Raw genomic sequence first — 23,321 nt, 5'->3', positions numbered from 1 at the left:
ACACATATATGAAACCGCTGGGCGAGATCATCCGTGGTTTTGGAGTGGGATATCATCTGTATGCTGATGATACTCAGCTATACATTTCCACTCCGAACCACCCCAATGAGGCCGTCGAAATGATGTCCCGGTGCCTGGAGGCCGTACGGGTCTGGATGGATGGCAACCGACTAAAACTCAACCCTTCCAAGACGGAGTGGCTGTGGCTTCCGGCCTCCCGGTTCAACCAGGTGCTTCCATCTCTGGCCATCGGGGGCGTCCAACTAGCCCCCATGGAACAGGTGCGCAATTTGGGCGTCCTCCTGGATACCCGGCTGTCCATGGATAACCATGTAACAGCCGTGGCAAGGGGGGCGTTCCATCAGGTTCGCCTGATGCGCCAATTGCGCCCCTTATTGGACCGGGATGCCCTACGCACAGTCACCCATGCGCTAGTGACGTCTCGCCTGGATTACTGCAATGCTCTCTACATGGGGCTTCCCTTGAGATGCACTCGGAGACTACAGTTGGTCCAGAACGCGGCCGCGCGGGTGATTATGGGGAGGACCAGATACTCCCCTGTAACACCTCTCCTGCGCGAGCTGCACTGGCTGCCTGTGGTCTACCGAGTGCGTTTCAAGGTTTTGATTATGATCTTTAAAGCGCTCCATGGCACAGGGCCTAGTTATATGCAGGATCGCATCCTGCCCCACACATCCCTACGACCAATTCGCTCACACAGAGAGGGACTTCTCCGGGTGCCGTCCGCCAAACAGTGTCGGGGGGCGACACCCAGGAGCAGAGCCTTCTCTGTGATGGGCCCAGCCCTATGGAATGACCTCCCCCGTGACATCAGGATTACTTCCGATCTCCGCTCCTTCCGTGTACAGCTGAAGACCCACCTCTTTCAATTATCCGGCCTGGCTCAATCGCAATCGTAATTTTCCCATTCCTCCAAACTGTTTTTTAAATTGTTCTTAAATATTAATTTTATTGGGTTTTTACAATTGGGGTATTTTAAAGTAGATTTTTAACTGTCTATTGATGTAATTTGTTTCCTCCTCCGTGTATATGTATATGTGTTGTGTATGTATGTACGTTTGGTGTTGTTATGTATTTTATGTTATATGCTCCATTGTACGCCGCCCCGAGTCCTACTTGGAAAGGGAGCGGCTAATAAATCCAAATTTATTATTATTATTATTATTATCTCCTAGGAGCTGATTAAAAACAAGTAGGTTTAGAGGTTGGGAATCAAAAAGTGTGTGTCCTGTTTGGTTCATAGCCTGATTTAGTGATCTGAAAAGCAAGCGAATACAGTTTTCAGAATCTTGTTGAGAAAATCCAGGGTTGATGCCTCCCAACTGACTACAACTCAGTAATCAACAAATGGCTGCCACACTCTCTTTATCAGAATGGGATGAAATTGCAAACAGAGGGTGGCCCTTTTCTGAGAGCAGAAGGCTACCAAATCTCACACACATGTGGTGATTTGATTTGAAAGCAGTCTTTACCGTTTGAGATTTCTTTAAAATCATAAAAAGCATCTGTTTATCCCTTCTCTAGTATTGTTGCCTTGTTTCAGTTGGGGTGAAAAAAAACCCATACAATTTCAGAATCATAGGTTCAGAATGGCACAACCATATGCGGGTCTACTAAGAAATGCTATTATCTATTACGTATTGAGACTGTGTCCAAATAAATGGGTACAGGATTGAATCTTTAAAGGAAAGATTCACAAGATAATGTTTAGCTCTCTTTATGTTTTGTGGGCAATGGTTTTGCAATGAATGAGGGGGGCGTTATACATTATCTGTAAAAATTCTAAGCGGTTGTACTGAATAAAACACAAATGGAAGACCTGAATGAATGTTTAATAACAATTCTTCCCCACAGTCTTTATAGGACACTTTCTATATTTGTGTCTGTACATGTAACAATCTATGTATACTCACCATAAAGAATTCAGAGTCAGACAGAAAATAAAGTATCATGAAGGTTAGAGTCTGGAGACATATGAAACCAAAACAGAAAACACTCAGCTTAAAAGAAAATCAAAGCTATACATCTAGAGCTACAATTGAGATAAGAGAGGTAGAGATATGGGAGATGGCATTGTCTATATATAACCATTAACTATCAACCTTCACGTACTGTAAGAGAGACTCAAATAACACTAAAAATAAATTCAAATATTGTGAATTGGGTTTTAAAATGGAAATGAATTAAGAAGGAAAGAGTAAGGAACAGGACCGATATACAATAGAGTAGTTATCGACTCGTTTAAAGACCATTTAAAGTAATGATGGCCCTGAAAAAAGACCAGTCCTCATACATATGACTGTCTCGGCATCCTCAAAGTCATGCATTCTTCCTTCCTAGATTAAATGGTAATGTTCTAGAAGTAACACTCATTAATTAGTGGGAATTGAGTTATTCAACAATTAATGGGGGAGGGGTTTAAAAGAATAATGTCTCTATATGTATACTTTGTTTTTTCTCTTTTTAAAAAAAGGAAGAAGATATACAGTATCTTAAAATTTAATATGTATATTGAAAAGGAATTATAAATACCATCAACATAAAAGGGAGCTCGCTCAAAAGCTGAAATACACCAAGTAAATGAGATGAAGAGTGTGAAGTAGAGGGGAGAGGTAAGGGAAGAAGAGAGGGATAGGAGGGAGGGCAGGGAGGGAAGAGGAGGAGAGAAAGAAGGAGTGGAAAGAGGAGAGAGGAGAAGGAGAGAGGAAGGGGAAGTAGAGAAGAGAAGGGCGACAGAAGGAAGAAAGGAGGTAGGGAGGTGGAGGAGAGAGGGAGAAGAAAGTGATGGATAAGGTACAAATATGGTGTATGGAGAGCAGAAGAGCCAATAATTGATTTTGGGAGTTGATGGCAAGACGAATTGATGTAAACATTTAATAATACAATACGATGTTGGCTATGTAATAGTATACATGTGATTATATGTTATGAAAATGGAAAAATAAAAAAAAAACTTTATTAAAAGAGTCATGTACTCATGATTTGGGCACCTAGCAGTTGTTGCACATTTTCGATGGTCACAGCATCCCGGAGTCACGTGATTGTCATTTGTGATCTTCCCAGCCAGATTCCAACAAGCAAAGCCGTTAGTAAGTCAGCAAGGCAAGTCATGGCCATGTTGGAAGGAAAAATCCATCTGGTTCCATTCCAAGGTGGGAGAAAGAAAGATGCTGGAAACAACATGGAGGCTAATCAGAAAGAAAAGCTTAATGATGAACAGAGCCCACAGCAGTTCTGGGTCAGCTCAACAAAATGGTTGAATGAGCGGATGGATCTTTAGAGGTGTGTGTGACTTTGAAGTTTGAACTGTTCTGGGGGTTGTGCAATGAAGGGGCTCGTGTTCTGAAAGGCTGTTGGGCAATTCCTATGGTGGCTAATGGCTTTCGTTCTGGGATGGATCTTGGGTGAGGGGCTGCTTTCTAATCCTACCATTCTGCCTCTGTCAAACTTTGCTGCAAGGGGTTTCGAAATATCCTGTCTTGAATGGATTTCTGCCCGCAGTATTTGCTTTGCTTATGAATAGAGCCACTTAGATAGTTGATTTCTTCTTTCAATAAGCTCTTTATCTCTTTAAGTGCTGGCATCTGCTGTGGGCTACTAAGAAAGACTGGGGGCTGCTTTCTGCCTCTAAGACTTGTTTCACCGTTTCTCCTTTAGGGAAATATAATATTCTGCCTTTTTAATATTTCCCAAAATATTTCATTCTTCTAGGATGGGGGCTTCCCTCAGTCATATGAAGTCTCACTAAATGGCTGTGGTGATTCACTTAACAATCACAGCAAAACGTCCTAAAATTGGGTGTGCCTCACTTAACAATCACACTGTTTAACAATTAATTTCCAAGTCCCTATTGTAGTCGGAAGTCAAGGACTACCTGTAGTTAACTCCAGGACCTTCATCTAATGCTGCAGCTGACTGACCTTGTCTGAACATAGTTGAGGCTGATTCACGTTTAGAAGGAACACTACCTGGTAATCCCAGAATCTCTCTATATATAAATATATGTGCATGTGTGTGTATGTTCCAGCATAACTCTGGAACGCCTCGAGCAATTTCAACCAAACTTGGTACACAGATTACTTAATCTCCGAAAAAAATACTGTGTGTGTGTGTGTTCTGTTAAGATACAGCCTATTGTGCCTTAAAATGGCTTCTACTGTACTGCCATAAAATGGTTTCTACTGTACAGCGCAGGGGAGTTGCCATGGTAATGGCTTCACAGTACTCCATAAGGGGGCTCCCTCTGGTAAGAGGGAAAATCCAACATTAGAAATTACATTTGGTCCAGACATTTCCCCCCCTATAAATAAAGCCAAGTTATCAGCTAGTTGTACTATAAGTAGATTGAGAGGGCAAAAAACATCTGAGTAAATGGCAATAGCAAATTTCATCCATGAAGTTACCAAGAAAACCACAGAAATATGTTGCCAAAACCACCAGGAACCTTTAAGAGAAATAGTTATTAGTACATTATTACAGGTCCTTCATTGTTCCTTTTCAACTGAAGCAGAATAATTTCAGAGAGCTTGAAATATAACTTCACTTTCCATTGTCCAGGAGATTAGTATTCTATTCTTTGTGAGCCAGATGGAGTCTTTTTTAAAAAAATGTATGTTATATAAAAAGTATTAATATAAAATACATATAGAAATAAAGACAATGGAAAAACAGAGAAGGAAAGTTTATAAAGATTCTCAGTCATCCAGGTCATGGTTGTCCCAAAGGTGCTTTTTTTTCAAGAGGCAATTGTTTTTCTTTGAAGATGTTTCGCTTCTCATCCAAGAAGCTTCTTGAACTCTGACTGGATGGTGGGGAACAGATGGATTTATACTCCTTGCAGACAGCTGGTCATTTGCATTCTTTTAGAGTGCAACATTTTGCAGAAAGCACAGTGCCACAACACAGTCCCAGCACCACAACACAGTCCGTCAGCAGTTCCAAAATGGCTCCACACCCATTTGCACCACTCAGGTGACCCTGAGGACATAGGTAGACCTCCAGGTGGCCTCAACGACTCTCTAAAAGAATGCAAATGACCAACTGTCTGCAAGGAGTATAAATCCTTCCATTCCCCACCATCCAGTCAGAGCTGAAGAAGCTTCTTGGGTGAAAAGCGAAACATCTTCAAAGAAAAACAAGAAAGTCCAGTTGCCTCATGAAAAAGCCCCTTTAGGGAAAGAAAGGGGATAGAGGAAATAAAGTGGGGGAGGGGAAGAAATTTAAGAAAGGAAACAAAAAGCAATAACTTCCCACTTTTTTCTAAAGTGGTTAGGCATGTAATAAAGTTATGGTATACAATTTTAGCTATACCCCATAGTAACTACTAATCATTTCCCATAACCCATTTAATTGTCAAAATCCAAAGTCAAATTTCACTTTTTTCTCTTTCACACCTAAAGCCCAAAGCAGTTGCCAAGTAACCCACAAAACTAGAGACAGACCAAGTCTTATCAGTTACAAAAAGATATCTATCAGCTCGTTCTCTCTCTCAACCTTGACTTTTTTTTCCACTATATTTTATTTATTTGTTAAATGTATTTGCCACCTATCTCACCATGGGGATACTCTAGCCGATTTACAACAATAAAAAGGAAGAAATGTAAAAAACTGAAAACAAAACCAAAGTAAAATAATGGAACAATAAAATAAGTGGTGGGGGAGAACACATCAATATGTATTTCCCTCTACCTTGTCTTGATACATTCCCAAGGGCTAGGGAAGACATAAGTAAATCAGTACAATTCAGAAAACTCTTCTTTTTCTCAACATGAAACTTAAACTAGTCAGGATTTTGTTTTGTTTGTTTGTTATCATAATTGGATGCATTTGCCTAGATGGCAGAACCACCCACAGTGTCCATTGAGATAATATTTATTTTAAGATGAATCTTCTTACAAAGGGTGCTTCAGGCAGATTCTTGCATAAATTCTGGAAATAATCACTGTTGCTATTGAGTTGGCAAGTGAAACTAGATTCCCCTTTGGTTTCCGTCTGCAAAAAGCTAAACAAGGCCTTATGCTAAATTCATATATTGTCTAGCAGGCCTTCCTTGTAATTAAGTGACATTTTCACACAGGGGTGGGCATCACACACTATAACAACTGGTTTGCCCAGCACCGGAAATATGGGCACATGAATGCAGTGCCAAAACACACAATTCAGAGGCGTATATTACTCTCCTATCCAAAGGGGAGGCTGATCTATCACAAATTAAGAACTATAGACCCATCTCCTTGCTGAATTCGGATTATAAGTTATTTGCTTCGATATTAGCAGAAAGACTTAAAATATATTTAAATGGTTTTATTCATCCTGACCAAAGTGGGTTTTTACCAAAAAGACAAATTAAAGATAATATGAGAATAATTCTGAATACATTGGAGTATTATGAGGCACACCCTGGAAAACAGATGGCTTTGATCTTCTTAGATGTCCAGAAAGCATTTGATAACATGAATTGGTAATTTATGTTTTTACAATTGGAACAGATGAATTTCGGCAAGAAATTCACACAAGCCATTCAAACCGTATACCATAAACAAACAGCAAAGATAATGATAAATGGAGAATTGACGGATTCCATTGAAATAAAGAAAGGTACGAGACCAGGCTGTCCATTATCACCTTTACTTTTTGTCTTAACCTTAGAAGTATTAAATAGAAAGATTAGAGAAGAAAAAGAAATAAAAGGAATGAAAATCAAAAAAGAAGAATATAAACTACAAGCATTTGCAGACAATTTGGTTTTTATTCTCGAGGAGCCATTTGAAACAGCACCTAAATTGATTGAGAGAATAGAGGAATATGGGAAAGTAGCTGGCTTGAAAATAAATAAAGATAAAACGAAAATTTTGACAAAGAATATATCGAGACAAAAGGAAGAATTGGCAGAAGCATTGGAGATCCAAGTTACAAACAAGGTTAAATATTTGGGGATATATTTAACTGCAAGATGTAGCATGCTTAAGGAGAAAAATTATCATAAACTTAAACAACAGATCGCGTCTGACTTAACAAAATGGGAAAATCTACAACTATCAATGACAAGGAGAATTTCTACAATCAAAATGAACATTTTACCTAGAATTTTATATCTGTTCCAGACAATTCCAATTAGACTAGGGAAAAATTACTTTGACAAATTAAATAAAATAGTATTGAAGTTCATTTGGCAGAGGGGGAAAGCAAGAATAAAATTAAAGTCGTTACAAGATGCTAGAATAAGAGGAGGCATGGGCCTATCCAATTGGGAATTATATCACCAGGCAACAAGTTTGATGTGGGTTAAGGAGTGGATAACACTAAGGAATTACAGACTAATGACTTTAGAAGGACATGACCTATTGTTGGGATGGCATGCTTTTTTATGGTATAAAGGAACCAAAACACAGGGTTATTTTAGAAGACACTACTTAAGGGAGGCTTTGTTATTGAATTGGGAGACGATTAAAAAGCAATATTACCTAAAAATACCAGTCTGGCTATCAACTATTGAAGCTTTTTCATATCCAATAATATACAAAAGGAACAAACAGTTAGATATGGTGAAATATTAAATGCAGAGGGTAAGCTCAAATCTATGCAAGAGCTGAAACAGGAAGGAATAGAAATGAATTGGTTTTCATATGTGCAAATATGATCTAGATATGACAAAGACTGCAAAACGGAAGGTTTCTATGATAAAAAGAGTGAGATAAAATCTTGGCAGGTACTGATGAAAAAGTAATTAAAAAACTATATGGACATTTACTAGAGGTTAAGCTAAAAGAAGAACAAGTTAAAGAACCTATAATAGCTTGGGGAGAAAATTTTGGACATGGGATTGACTAGAGAAATGGGAGAAATTGTGGTCTCAAAATTATAAAATGACAATGTCAACAGCTTATAAGGAAAATTTGTATAAGATGTTTTACAGGTGGCACCTACTCCCAACGAGAGTAGCAAGAATGTTCAAGAATAAATTAGAAAAGTGTTGGAAATGTCATCAGACACCGGGATATTACCACATGTGGTGAACTTGCATAGAAGCTACAATACAATAGCAGAGTTGGAAGGGACCTTGGAGGTCTTCTAGTCCAACCCCCTGCCTAGGCAGGAAACCCTATACTGTTTCAGACAAATGGCTATCCAACATCTTCTTAAAGACTTCCAGTGTTGGGGCATTCACAACTTCTGGAGGCAAGCTGTTCCACTGATTAATTGTTCTAACTGTCAGGAAGTTTCTCCTAAGCTAAAAGGTATTGGACTAAAATCCACATGTGGTTGGAGAAAATGACACAGAAATGCATAGACTTTAAACCAGAGACTTTTTTATTGGGTATTATACCAGATACATACAATAAAGACTTGAAATATTTGATCATAAATATTTTAACGGCAGCTAGAATTGTATTTGCAAAAAATTGGAAAAATGAGAAAATACCAACGCAGGAGGAAGTTATTCAAAAAACAATGGAATGTGCTGAAATGAGTAAATTGAATTTGAAATTAGAGAACAAGAAGATTTTATAAGATCTGGGACTTGTTCTATCAATGGATACAATTATCTCAATCTTGAATTGTAATAATAGAATGTGATAGGACATACCATAAAGACATATTACTATCATATAGATTATATAGATTTATAACAATGTAATGGAATATTGGTATATATATGAATTGACTATTTATAATATTTTGTTTAAAATGAAGAAATAATAATTGTAGTTGAATATATGAGACACAATGATAAAGATGTATTTATATACATTTGATAGATATTTTATGATTTTACATACAATTGAAAGTAATGATACACAAATATAAAATGCTGGTGAACTTTTTTTAAAAATACTGCAAGAAATACCAGAATAAGACAGGTGATACTATAAGATATTTTATTATTAAATAGATTTATAATGATGTAACAGATAGTTGGCATACATATGAATTTAATTCTTAGAATACATGTCTAAAATGAAGAAATTATAAGAGTAAACTGAATATATGATTTACAATGATAACAATGTACTCATGTACATTGGGTTGATAATTGCTGATTTTATACACAATTGAAAGTGGTGTTGCACAAATGTTTGTGATCAAATGACATGCTAAACACATATGTAATTGATGATATTATTATGTTATATGTATGTTTGTTTTTGTTTGTTTAAAAATAAAAAAACTTTTATATAAAAAAAACACACACTTCACTTACATGCCTTCCACACATGCATGCAGCGCAGTGGTGGATTATGAGCGGTATGCCCTGGTACGGACATACCGGTGCCTGCCGGAAGCACCAGGTACCATTCCAGTACGGTGCTCTGGAGGGGCCGCCTGCCCACCTGCGCTCCTTACCAGTATTTGAAGTTTTCGGGGCTTCCATCTGTGTACGGTGCCTGTGCGATGCTCTGCCGAGCAGCTGGAGCATCACAGGCGGTAAGTACGCATGCACGCACTGGTCATGTTCATGTAGTGAATGCCCGGCCCCGTTGCACCATACCGGTTGCACCAGGATCAAGAACCCACCCATGCAGCGTCAAAAACCTAGCAATATAGGACAGGATTGTACCCAGGTAGGTGGACGGCCCGACCCCACCCATAGGTCACAACTACCAGTTCCCCCGAACTTGCAGCAGCCCACCACTGCTTTCACATCTCATAAATCTATTCTCTATTCTGGATTAATTTTACTATTTTTTAAAAAAATGGTTCAGATTTCTCTCACAAAATACGCATGACGATGATTATTTTGAAGTTTGCAGAAACTATGTCACTACAATCATGGATACTTGAAATACGTTGGCTTGCTAACTTCTGGTTAACATAGTAGGGTGGCTTCAGATGACTTTTTTATTGATTGCCCAAATGACCCTATCGAATGTATTAGTAAGAAAGTGGGCATCTTGCATCAGCCTAGAAACGGCAGTGCTCATCGGGGCTATGTCTGGGACAGTATGTTTTATATCACCAGTGTCAAACATGTGATGTCATGTTGCCGTCATGTGACGTTTCACAACATTTTTCCCATTTGCGGAGCTGGGTTGGGCATGGCCTACATGGGACACATCCAGCCTGCAGGCCTCCAGTTTGACACCCTTGCATTGTCAGGCCTGTGGTTATGTTTCTTTTAGGATCTTTGGCCTGCCACACTTTCTATTAATTTTCCTATGCTGTTTCATTAGTGTAGTAGTTGGGAGGGGGGAATAGAAAGGAGTAGAATTGTGGAATGTGTTGTTGTCATTCTTTTCTAGAAGCTCAAGGTCATCTTTTGTCTCCGCACCTTGACACCTGATGGGAACCAGCGGGGGTGGTGTTGTCGGGGTCGAAGAAGAAGATTGGACCATGTGATGGATTATGGGAGTGGGCATAAGATTATGAACTTTCAACTGGGTGGAATTCCAGGAAGCAAATCAGAGTTGGAATTCCATAGATGTGCCAACATGCCTGTATTATTAAATTGGAACTTTAAGGATGATTCTGCCTTGGACTCTGATTTACTTTTGCATGGTATTTAGAACGCTGACATGCATATTGTTTCAATGTTCTTCTGCCATGACAAAAATGACAGTCAAAATAAGCTTTATGTTCTTTTTTCCCCTTTCTTCCTTTTTTTGTATTCTTAAATTCACAGAAAAGGAGAGATGATATTCTGTTAGGTAAGTTGTAAATGAGCTTTTCATTTTCTGCTTTGAGGAGTTTTCAAATGCTTTAGTTTCTTTTTTTAAAATCCCATGGATCAATATTTAGAATAGAACAGAATAACAGACTTGGAAATCTTCTAGTCCAACCCCCTGCTTAGACAAGAAACCCTACACCATTACAGACAAATGGTTATTTTCAACATCTTCTTAAAAACTGAGCCTTCAACAACAACAACAACAACAACAACAACAACAACAACAACAACAACATATATTGCTTGTCCCTGATAGAAAGAGATACCTGAAGAGATTTATACAGAAGGCTCCAGCTACAATACAATACAATAGCAGAGTTGGAAGGGACCTTGGAGGTCTTCTAGTCCAACCCCCTGCCTAGGCAGGAAACCCTATACCATTTCAGACAAATGGCTATCCAACATCTTCTTAAAGACTTCCAGCGTTGGAACATTTACAATTTATGGAGGCAAGCTGTTCCACTGATTAATTGTTCTAACTGTTATGAAATTTCTTCTCAGTTCCAAGTTGCTTCTCTCCTTGATTAGTTTCCACCCATTGTTTCTTCTTCTATCCTCGGATGCTTTCGAGAATAGCTTGGTTCCCTCTTCTTTTTGGCAGCCTCTGAGATATTGGAACACAGCTATCATGTCTCCCCTAGTCCTTCTTTTCATTAAACTAGACATACCCAGTTCCTGCAACCATTCCTCATATGTTTTAGCCTCCAGTCCCCTAATCATCTTTGTTGCTTCTCTGCACATCTTTTTTTACATTGTGGCGACCAAAACTGAATGCAATATTCATCAATGTGGGTGGGAAATAGCAGTCAGACTGGATTTGCATCTGTTCCTGTGGTTTTAGGAGGAGGAAGTAAAGAGAGACCCTGAAGAAGCTTCTTGGATGAGAAATGAAAAGTCTTCAAGGAAAAACAAAGGAAGTCTAATTGCCTTTTGAAAAGGGACCACCATGACCTGGATGACTGAGAATCTCCATAGACGTTTAAAGAGAGACACAGAGACTTTTCTCCAGTTCCTACTCTTCCCTATGGCAGAACATTTTAATTTTTGTCCCCGATGGGATGTTCCACATGTTGGAACCGGATATTGCAACATTCTGATTGAACACTCCACATGAGCGGTTCTGTTCTATGTTTGGAACAAATGGGTTTCTTTCATTCATTCATGCCTCTGGCATATGCTCCTGTTAACTATCAATTTTGTAAGGAATGGTTCGGTCTTATTGTTGGCATCTGCAGCTGAAGTGTTTAGTATTCCTGAGACAGATGTTGTGTTTCAGTAATGGCAAGCCTCTCTGTAAGTGCTAGAATGAGCATGTGTGGGTGGGAAGGTGATACATGCTGGTTTCTACTCCTCCTCCTCCTCCTCTCAGGAATGCCTCCTATCTGTCTTCCCCTGATATTAACACTGGAGCGAAATTATGTTCTAAAACAAGAGATCTTCCTTCCTAGATTAAATGGTAATGTTCTAGGAGTAACACTCATTAATTAGGGGAAATGGAGTCATTCAGCAATTAATGGGAGTCGTGGTACATCCTTTGAGTTAATTTCATGTAAATGGCTCACGTAATTGTCTCTATTTTGAATAATTAAGAATGAGTTAATGTAACCATTTAACCTTTGGCCATCGATTGTTGAATAAAAGCCACACACACAAAAATCCAGTAGTCACATCTGTGGTTGTCTAGTGGAAAGATATTGAGCCAAAGCATGACCATCGTTTCTGACCTCAACGTTCCCACTGGCCTCTTCAGACCAGCCACCCAGAAGATGGCAACTTGGCCCCTTTTGAGTCCAACCTTCTTTCTCAGAATCTCTCTCTCTCTCTCTCTCTCTTGAAAAGCAATGGCCTCTGTCAAAATGCAAAGATGGTTTCCTGCAGGTGGGCAAATTAGAGCTCTTTCCAGAAAACCAATGGCTGAAGACGAGAATAAGCAACAGACAAAGACATTCTTTCATTGATATGTGCCTCCCAGGGGTGGTTCTGTCAGGCACTACTGCCGGTTCGCTCGGTTGCTCTTCGAGCGCATGCATGCACAGAAGACAAAAACAAGATGGCGGCACCTATGGCCCAGAGAACTGGTTCAGGGAGTTGGCAGGCTTAAGTCACTGTCGGTTCCAGCAACCCAGGCCGCCAAACCACTACCGGTTTGGCTGAACTGGTAGGAACTGGTAGGAACCCACCGCTGGTGCCTCCACTCCCCCATTTCTATCTTAACATTCCCATTTTTACATTTTGTCCAGTTGCCCATAAATATGGTTCTCCATGACCAGCCATCCCAAAACAATGCTTTTTAGTCAGGTAAAGAAAGAATAACCTTAGTACCAGCTTTAGTCTTACCTATGCCACATCCAGCATTTTCTGTTAACGGTACAGGTAGTCCTCAACTTACAATCACAACTGGATCACTCTGGAGCTCTGTTATCAGCTGCAGAGGGCTTTCCGTGAAACGGAGTTCAGGGGAAACACACACGTAAATCCAGACCTTGTTTCTTGGCTGCAGAGGTGTTTCCTGGAGGACCCTGACGGTGAAACAGAGGTCAGGGCGACATGTGCAAGCGGTGGCAAGTGGCCACAGAAGAAGTAGACCAGCAAAGCAAGGCAGGTGTTGTGGTTTGTGAGGCCTGGTAGCTAGAGCAACTCCACCACCCTTCCACATCCTTAATTATCTACTATTTTATCTACTAGAGCAGCTTCGCCACCCATCCCCACCCTTAATTTTTACCCGTACACCTCATCACATCCCCTGCGCTCTGGAGTGGGCGGGGTTTTGATTCAGACTTATTTTGTGGGTAGGGCTTATATTGGGCGCACATGTAAAAACCAAGCAAGGACTTACTTTTGGGGTAGGTCGTATTTTCAGGAAAACACGGTAGCTTCCTTAAATTTGCTTTTTGGAAGCCAGTTGGGAAGATTATAAATGGTGGCCACATGACTCCTGAACACTGCAATTGTCATATATACATGCCAGTTGCCAGCACCCGAATTTTGATCACGTGATCAGGGGATGCTGCAATGGTTGTAACTGTGAAAAATGGTTATAAGTCACTTTTTTCAATGCCATTGTAAGTTTGGATTGTCACTAAATGAATGGCTGTAAGTTGAGCATTTCCCGTAACACCAGAAACCTGGTCAATTCTGGCTGTTTTTATGGCCAGTATGTCACAAATGCAACCAAAGCTTACTTGTATACCTAACCTGCTCACACTATTCTGTGCAAGCTAGGATTTCTAATCCTAACGTTTGCCTTACAAGCCAAAGGAATAGCACTGTGGGCTTGTATATAAGAAGCCAAACTGTCTTTCCTGTGTTCAGTTTCTTCTAGTAATGTGACAGCAGCTGTGGAAGGAATCTTTTACTGTTTAATCTATTGTAGAAAGCACTAATTAGTGTCAAAGCACCTGCTTTGCAAGCAGAAAATAGTAGATAATACCCCAAGCAAAGTGTCCACTTAAAAGAACCAAATGGAAGATACTGGTAAATATTCCTCCTTTCTCCTCTTTATCCAAAAAAGTGATGGATTTAGGGATCAATGGTTAATAGCCTTGATGGCTATCTGATATCATCCTCTGCTTCACTTACCTGTTTTTGGCTGCCATGGAATGGGGAGGGTGGAGCATGGTATTTGGTGTGGGAAAAAATGGTACAGGAGTGATACAGGAGTGATAGTCAAAAAGGGAGTTTTGTTCTCAACATCTTCTATGCATGCTGATGGCCAATGTTTGGACCTGGTCAAGGCCAACCGTCCTGCATACCAACCTGATGATGCTTCTTGGAGATGCAACCCATATGAAAACTAAGGGAGTTGCAGATTGGGCAATGGGGTGGGGGTTGTTGGAGGGTGGGGGCTGGGCAAATGTTTGATATGTATGATTTCGCGCTTTTCTGACTCAGACCTTGCTTTACTTCGCTGCCATCTATTCATAACCAGTAAAAGTACTTTTAATTCCACAGACAATGGAGTTGGGAGATTTCTTTCTTGGTTACTGAAGGAGACATGGCTGACATTAAGCAAGGTCTCCCTTCATGCTCATCCCGGAGCTAACACCTTTGGAGAGGAGCGCAATAAAAACAAAACCTCCAAATAAATGTCCAATCCAGGCAGTGACCAGGAGGACAACATGGGGGCTGCCAGATCCTCATGTCCCTTGTAGACGGAGTGCATGGCTGAACTGGATTTGGAGGAAAGATCCGTTCGCCCTAGGTGGTCGTTGGGACTGGGGCATTGATATGATCCTGAGGAAATTCCTGCTGGAGTTACCACCAGCCGACGTCAGTGACCTGCAGCTGCCTGGCAGGAAGCCGAAGAAGAGTATCTCATGATGTCCCATGCTATGAAACTCTTCCGAGAGGCCTGGGAGAAATGTCGTTTCCATGAGAGCTGGGCGGAGAGGGAAGCTGATTTTCCTGATCAAGAAGAGAGACGTGCGGAGGATTTGTCTCACCCTGGGGAATCCCTGGGGGCAGATAGTGGAGCTGATCAGGATGGGAGAGCCCCAGCAGCAGCAGCAGCAGCCACACAAGACCCTCCAAGGGGGGGGGGCACAGACACCGAATGGCAAAAGTTCCTCCTCTTGGAATGACATTCGGAAGTGACCCCAAAGAACTACGATTTTTCCTGGTCCAGGTCTGAAATTTCATGCAACAGTTTGGAGAGGATTTCCCCAACGAGGAAGCCAAGGTGAGAGCTGTGACTATGGCATTGGAGAATAAGGCGGCAGCTTGGATGGTCGCCTTGCATAATGATGACTCTCCCCTGCTGAGGAATTACAATGTGCTTATGGCCCCCCTGAGGAAGTGCTTTGTTGACCCACTAGCCAAGCATAAGTTGAGAACCAAGATGAAAATTCTTACTCAGGGAAGAAGTCCAGTGGCTGAGTACATTCAAGAGTTTCGTGAGCTGTCGGTGCATATGCGGAGTGGTCCGAGGAGGCTTTAATGGACAGTTTTATGGATGGCCTGAACCAAGATATATACCAGAACTGTGTTAACAGAGGGGCCCCATGCAACCTGCAATGCTGGTACAAGTTGGCAGTAGATGTGGAGATTGACCTAGCCAGGAATAAATACCGGGGAGACAGTGATAAAGGTAAAATTTCCCCTCCCACCTCCCCCAGATTTAACATTAAATCATTCCAAACTAACTGCATATACTTACACTGAAAAACTGAGCAATCTTGTTAAGTGAAGACGGTTTTGAACCTTAAGGAGGATTCAGTATCCTAGTTTGGGATGCTACCTGGAGACAACCAAAATTGAGGAGTCATCCTAGAAGAAATTCTTGCACTAGGACAGGGCTGATACAATTATCATCTTAAAATTCCTTACAGGTTCCACCATGAAATTCTACCAAGTTTCTACTTTCATATTTCTTAAGGGATCCTTGCCTTCAAAACAAGGACTGTAGTACTTGTGTTGTTTGGTCGCCCACAGTTTCCAGAATTACCCACTATAGAGAATGAATCATTGCCACTAAATCAGGGGTGGGCTGCTCCGAGTTCACCTGGGTTCAGGAGATCCTCTAGCAAAGATTCTGCGTGGTTCGGTGAACCCCCAAATCCCACTCCTGGCTGACCCTGCCCACCCTGCCCCTCCTCCACATCCCAAGAGTCTCCACGCGGCCCGTTTTGGATGCCAGGTAAGTGTAGGCCCATGCAAAGGCTCAGGGAGGGTGAAAAATGGGCCTCCTAGAGGCTCTGGAAGTCCAGAAATGGGCCTCTTTCCAGCCTCCAGGGAGCCTCCAGAGCACGGGAGAGGCCATTTTCACTCTCCAGGGGGCTCAAGGAAAGCCTCTGGAGTCTGGGGAGAGTGAAAATGTGCCCCCCCAGCCCCCGCAATGGTCCAGGAGGCTGACTAGGCCACACCCACCATGGCCACGCCCATCCAATAACCAGGAAGAGAACCCGTTACTAAAAATTTTGAAGCCCGCCTCTGCACTAAATCATAAAGCAGGTCCCACTAGAAAGATCCATGAATCAAATGAGAACGAGTGTGTCTCATAAGCAAATCTTTCCAAGATGGATGAGTCATCCAGCATGGAAACGTGACCCATAATTGTAACTCTCCCTGCCACTCATGTAGCACTTACCTTTGTTTGCTTGCATTTGCCAGATGTTTGAGCTTCTGGCAATCTGTACGAAGGGCAGTCAACTTTATAAAAAGAAGAACAAAAATACAAAGAGATCACCACTCACTATTAAGTTAAAGTGAAATGGGATATGAAATTTGATTAGAATGTTACTGAGTGCTCTGAACAGAGTAAGGAAGGCAGGGGAAGGAGGAAAATAAATCCAGCTTTGCTAGATGCATATTAGTAATTATCACACCGAGTGATAGTTGCTGTGACAAATAATATTTAAATTGGTTTTTAAAATATAGATGGGACTTCTTTGGTCCAAATATCAGCTCCCAACAGTTCTGTTAACCTGGCCAAAGCAAAAAAAAAAAAAAGGAGGTTCAGCAAATTCTAGAGTACAACAGACTCTATAACTCTGAGCACATCGATGTTAAGGTGTTTTCCTGAAAATGGAACCTTTATTTTAAAAAGTGTTCTAGTCATAGGAATATAGTGTTGGAAGAAATATCCTTCTGGGTTCAGTTCCAAGTGGGGGAAAAGACACTGGATTCATTGGAAGTTGCTTGGAAAGAAGGTGTATTGATGATGGACAGGACCACATGGTTTGAAGTCCTAGGGGGAAAGGGGGATCACATGCCTTGAAGATCTTGAAGAAAAAAGGGACTATTGAATTTGAGCTTGTATTCTGATTGGTTGTCAGACTCCCATGGGGCCATGCAGGTTGTCCTTTGAGTCCCAAGCTTGGTTGAGCTGTTGCTAGGCGATGATGTAATGAAAGGGCTTTGGGATTCCTATTATGGCTCTACCTGAAGGAGGCAGATCTTTGTTATATAGAATAGACTGGCTCAGGCCTTAATGGTCCATTGACAAAGGGGGGGGGCTGAGTTTCTGCATCCCTTTTAGGGAAAATATTTTGCCCTTTTAATATTTCCTAAAATATCTCATTTTCCTAGGAGCGGGGTAGGTGGTAACTTCCTACAATAGCTTTGGTTTTCTAATGACAGGAGTTGAGAAAAAAATGTGACTTCCAGCCCCTAATGAAAAATTGCTCCTTATGTACATTGAGGGAGTGAGGCTGCCATACAAGAACGGCAGAATCTTTTGGATTATATCCCAAAGAGAAATTTGACTTCCTGGTAGACCTGTGGTCAATCTTCTATGAAGTTGATGTTCACATGACTGAAACACCAAGGAAGAAAAAAATAGGCCAACCCAATGGGGTATTCAATATCCCTGGCAGTTACACAAAACAAGGCACTAACCATATCCAGTGGTTGGATGGGAGAGAAGAATCTTCCAACAGATAATTAATTGGAGCTCAACAGACCCCCAACTTCTCAAAAATAACTCCACTAGGCAGTCTAGAAGATCATCTTTTTTTCACAGAATTTTTTTATTTTTTTATTCTCTTACATACCATTTTAAGTATACATTCACATAATTATTTTTCTTCTTTACATTTATCATTCTTATACATTTGGAGGATACTGCTAATAGCGCTTTTTGTCTTCCAGAATCCTCTCCACTGGTAGGGGGGCAGCATGTCAGCCCTCAAGCTGCCCTCCAGGAGGACCCTGTCCATCACCATGCCCACCATGCAATGCTGCCACGTTGCACATTGATGTTGCCTCTCTGATGTCGATTGAGCCTGTAGCTGCATGTGGCTCTTCTACCCAGGTGCAACTGCCTCCTCTGATGTAACTCTTCTACTTGGGTGCAACTGCCTCTGATGTAACTCTTTGCTCGGATGCGGCTAACCAGGAAAGAGGCTATGATGACACTGAGTGGAGGTGTGGCTGGAGGTGTGGGTCATTGTTAGATCAGTGTTAGATCAGGGCAATGAGAGGACAGACTCAGGGTCAAGATAACAACAGCTCTTTATTCACAGACAAGTATGCACAATCCAGCATTTCTTTTACCACTGTTTCATTGAGCTTACAGTGTTTGCTGTAGTCCTGAAGGGTTAAACCTTCCATCCAACTTTTCTTATGTAAATTCAGTAACATCTTCTGTTCTAATTCATTCTTCCTGTAGTTGACAATAATGGAATAGTAATGTCTGTTCAACCCATGGATTAAAGCCTGGATAGATGGCTTGTTTAAGTGACCCAGATTTGAAGTTGTTTGTCTTGGTTCATGTCCTAAGACCATCATATTAGCATTGATTAATCTAATTGGTGATGGTGATTGGTGATTGGTGATGGTGGGTGGGTGTCATCTGGGTGGAGTTGTGGATGGAGCTGGGTGGGGTAATGGTGTATATATATATATATATATATATATATATATATATATATGGGTGATGGTGTTAACTTGGTTAGAACTGACTTGGATTTGATTACCTTTGTATCATTGTCATTTAGTGCTGGTTATGACGTAGTTTGTTAGATAGAGATAAAAGATTTTCACCAAACAAACTGAATCTCCGTTTGTATGCAACGTGAACGCCAGAACGTGACAATTCTACTTTATAGGTTATAATATACATATACAGTTTGGGTTGCTTTGTTTACCATCCCTTCCTCCTGTTTTAACACCACCTTATTTTCCCTTTCTTTTCTCCCTCCCTCCCTTCTCTACTTTCCTCCTTCCTCCTCTCCTTTCCCTTCCTTCTTCCCTTACCTTTCTCCTACTCCTACTCTTCCTCTTCCCCTTCCTATCCTCTCTCCTTCTCTTCCTCTCCCTTCCATCCTCTTCTCCTTACCTCTTTCTTCTTTCCCCCATCTTCCTTTCATTCTCTCCTCCTCTCTTTCTTCCTTTTCTATTATTATAGGTGTCTCTTCTAGAATGTCTTCTTGAGGAGTCTTCTGCTACTGTGTTTCCCTGAAAATAAGACAGGGTCTTATTTTCTTTTGATGCCCAAAATAAGCACTTGGCCTTATTTTCAAGGAGGTCTTATTATTTTTTATATTCAGGAGGCAGCGAGTGTGGTCACCTCATGGCTGCTGCTGTGTTGCAATATTTTCAGGGGAGGGCTTAAAAAGCCGATTGGGCTTTTTATCCATGGAGGGCTTATTTTGAGGGAAACAGGGTAACAGAGGATGGGTAACAACCGTTTCATACTGTTACACCTTAGCTTGAATTTATGAAGTAGAAGCTCCCTTATGAGGCATGTCACATCTCCTCAATAAATGGTTCGTTCGTGTAGCATCTTTACACCATGGCAACTAGAAGTTAAAGCAACATTCCAGCAGAACCTATTTCCAGGAAGGTGTATATTTTAATGCCCAGACGGCAACATGGCTGCGCGCGTGTGTTTAAAGAGGTTTTTATTTGAAGTGCAGTGAACTGTGTCATTGAAGTCTCTGAAACAAAAATCTCATCCTTGCATTTTATGTATGTGTGTGTCTGTGTATTCATTCAATTTATGGTCCCCAAAGGAACAGTCCTGTAGAAACAGAAAGTGTATTGCCAAAACAAATGATGAATAAAGCAGTGAATTTAAGTTATAAAAAGATAATATTGCATTGCTTTATTGTCATAGCTAATATTAGAGTATTCCAAGCAGGAAATTCCTAGGCTGTAATGTGTTGCGCTGAGAAGAACTTGGGCTGTTAAGTGTAGCAACAAATTCACATATTGCACTCCTAAAATAATGACAGGCAACAGAAGAAGGATCAGCCAAGCTATGCCAGCAAACTGGGGAACTGATTGGAAGAAACCAATCGATATTCCTGTACAAAAAGAGGACACTTAACAAAATGTCTAAACTATCACATAATATCCTCAATGTGGCACGCCAGAAAAATAATGCTTATGATTGTTAGAAGAAATGTCCTTCTGGGTTCAGTTCCAAGTGAGGAAAAAAGAGACTTGAAACCTGGAGGCTGCTTGGAAAGATGGTTTTAATGGTGGGCAGGATGACATGGCTTGGAGCTCCTGGGTGAAAAGGGGGATCACATGCTTCCAGATTTTGGGTGAAGAAGAAAAACGGAAGAGATGCTGAGAGTGCCCTTGTTTTATGCCTTCTCTGGGCCCCACCCCAGAGCTTCCCGTTCCTGTGCAAGAAATGTATTCTGATTGGTGGTCAGACTTCCAGGGGGACGGGGGTCTTAGCTAACTTTGTAGGTTGTCCTGAGACCCAGGCTTGTTTGATCCGCTGGCTGATGTAATCTTCCCAAGTGCCATGTTGTGAGATTCTGTTTGCTAGATGGGTGCTCCTGATCTTTGTAATGTAGAATAGATTGGCTCAGGCCTTAATGGCCCATTGACAAAGGTGGCGGGGGGGGTGAGTTCCTGCCTTCCTTTTAGGGGAAAATATTCTGCCCTTTTAATATTTCCTAAAATATTTCATTTTCTAGTAGAGAGGTGGGTTTTAAATTTCTACACGATCATCCAACATAGGTTAGAGCCTCCTTGGAAAAAGAGATGCCAAAGTTGAAGCTGGTTTTAGAAAAAACCACAGAACATGAAACATTACTGTTGATGTATTCTAGATAATTGAGAAAGCCAAAGAATATTTTTAAAAAGTCACTTTCATCATCATCATCATCATTTAATGACCCCATAATCCGTTGCAGGGTGGAGTCTGGGCAACGGAATGCAGCTGAGTGTTTACTGGCCGGATGCCCTTCCTGTCACCAATGCAGAGTTTTTTTCAGCAGATATATTCCCATCAGTGACGTGCGGTGAGGTTTATGGCTGGTGAGGCTGGTGACATCATCAGCGTGAGCCGCGGTCCCCTTCATGTTGACTCAGGAAGGCGGGGAATGGGACCACGTGTGCAGGAGGCTGAAGCTGCCTCAGCCTCCTGCACACGTGGTCCCATTCCCCTCCTTCCTGACTCCTGAGTCAACATGAAGGGGACCACGGAGTGCGCTCCGCGGGACCGCGGCTCACGCTCCGCGGGACCGCGGCTCACGCTCCGCGGTCCCTTTCATGTTGACTCAGGAAGGTGGGGAATGGGACCATGTGTGCAGGAGGGAGGTTGAGGCTAGAGGAGCCTCCTGCACATGTGGTCCCATTCCCGGCCCACATGTGCAGAAGGCTCCTCAGCGCCTTTTCCCTTTTCCCTTTTTTTATTTTCATGATGAGAGCGGTGAGGCTCTGCCTCCCCTGCCTCCCCTGACCGCACGTCCCTGATTCCCATTGTGCCCAGAGAGAGAAATATCTGCCTCTACCTAGGATCAAACTCACAGCCTCCTGATTGCGAGGTGAGAGCTCTACCTCTAGGCCACCGCACCACTCTAAAAAGTCACTATAAATATAAAGGTAAAGATTCCCCCTCGCACATATATGCTAGTCATTCCTGACTTTAGGGGGCGGTGCTCATCTCCATTTCAAAGCCGAAGAACCCGTGCTGTCCAAAGACATCTCCGTAGTCATATGGCCAGAATGACTAAACATCGAAGATGCATGGAGCACTGTTACCTTCCCACCAAAGGTGGTCCCTATTTTTCTACTTGCATTTTTACATGCTTTCAAACTGCTAGCTTGGCAGAAGCTGGGACAAGTAATGGGAGCTCACTCCATTATGTGGTGCTAGGGATTCGAACCACTGAGTTGTCGACCTTTCTGATCGACAAGCTCAGTGTCTTAGCCACTGAGCCACCACGTCCCTTCCTCCATGTGTCCTCAATTATAGAAAGGCTTTCAATTGTGTCAATCACATCAAGCTGTAGAAAGAAAAATGAGAATCCAAGAACATCTCATTGTTTTCATGAGAAACTCATATTCAGGTCAGGAAGTTGACAAAGGAATGAGAGAAGACTGTATATTTATTCAACTTAGATGCTGAATATAAAGCTGGACTGAAGGAAAATGAGCATAGCTTTAAAATTGGAGGAATAAACATCAATCACTTGTGCCAAGTTAATGATACTACCCTGATAGCTGAAACTGCAAAGTGTCTGCACACCCTAATATTTAAAATTCCAGAAAAAACATAGGAGTAAAATTTGGGTCAGAACATCATAGAGAAAATCTGTCTATGTGGTCTCTGAGTCAAAAGCAACTTGATGTCACATAAACAATCAAATCAACCCTAAAAAGAAAAGGTAAGCCTTCTTGCATCACCTTTGACAGATATTCAGAATCAGATTTTGATAATCTTCAAAAGAGATGATATTACAGAATTGAATGAAGATACAGAGTAACTATTCTACTTAGACTGATCTCAAAAAGCTAAGTATGGTCAGAGGAGGAAGTACCACAACTACAGGCTGGATTGGGAAGTCAACGAAACACCACAGAAGGAAGCAGTAGCAAACTAGATTCCACAATAAGTTTCACAGTTTTGTTGAATATTATAACTTTTCTGTTCAGTTTACTTCCCTCGTTGGAAGTGGCTTTGCACGTATCTGTATCAGTAAGAATCTGTTGCTATTGCTGCATGTCTATATGAAACTGAGAGGGGAGGGGGGATAGCTCTGCAGCTTTGTACACTTGCAAAGAAGCATCCAAAACAAGCTTGTCATCTTTAGGGAACATAAGAAGGGAGGGAGGGAGGGCAACCTTCCCGATTTGACATGTTGCTATTAATTAAAGGCATCTTAATTAAATTATGGTATTTGTCTCTGCGCAACTCAGCAGTCAAATTTCCCTTCTCTTCTCCTTAGCTAAG

General features: G+C 41.4%; 2 long non-coding RNA genes across 2 annotated transcripts in view; one reads left to right on the top strand and one right to left on the bottom strand.

Annotated features, from left to right (window-relative positions):
- LOC309384699 overlaps positions 1-10,475 on the top strand; it is a 29,771-nt gene extending 19,296 nt beyond the window's left edge. Inside the window, exon 3 of the long non-coding RNA XR_014174104.1 lies at positions 10,263-10,475. This is a non-coding gene — a long non-coding RNA (uncharacterized lncRNA). The remainder of the gene's footprint in view (positions 1-10,262) is intronic.
- LOC309383025 overlaps positions 1-23,321 on the bottom strand; it is a 904,876-nt gene that overhangs the window by 285,123 nt on the left and 596,432 nt on the right. The window lies entirely within an intron of this gene.

Source organism: Natrix helvetica (genome assembly GCF_964273705.1).
Source record: "Natrix helvetica genome assembly, chromosome: 1".
NCBI lineage: Eukaryota > Metazoa > Chordata > Lepidosauria > Squamata > Natricidae > Natrix > Natrix helvetica.
This window is presented reverse-complemented; position numbering and strand designations above follow the sequence as displayed.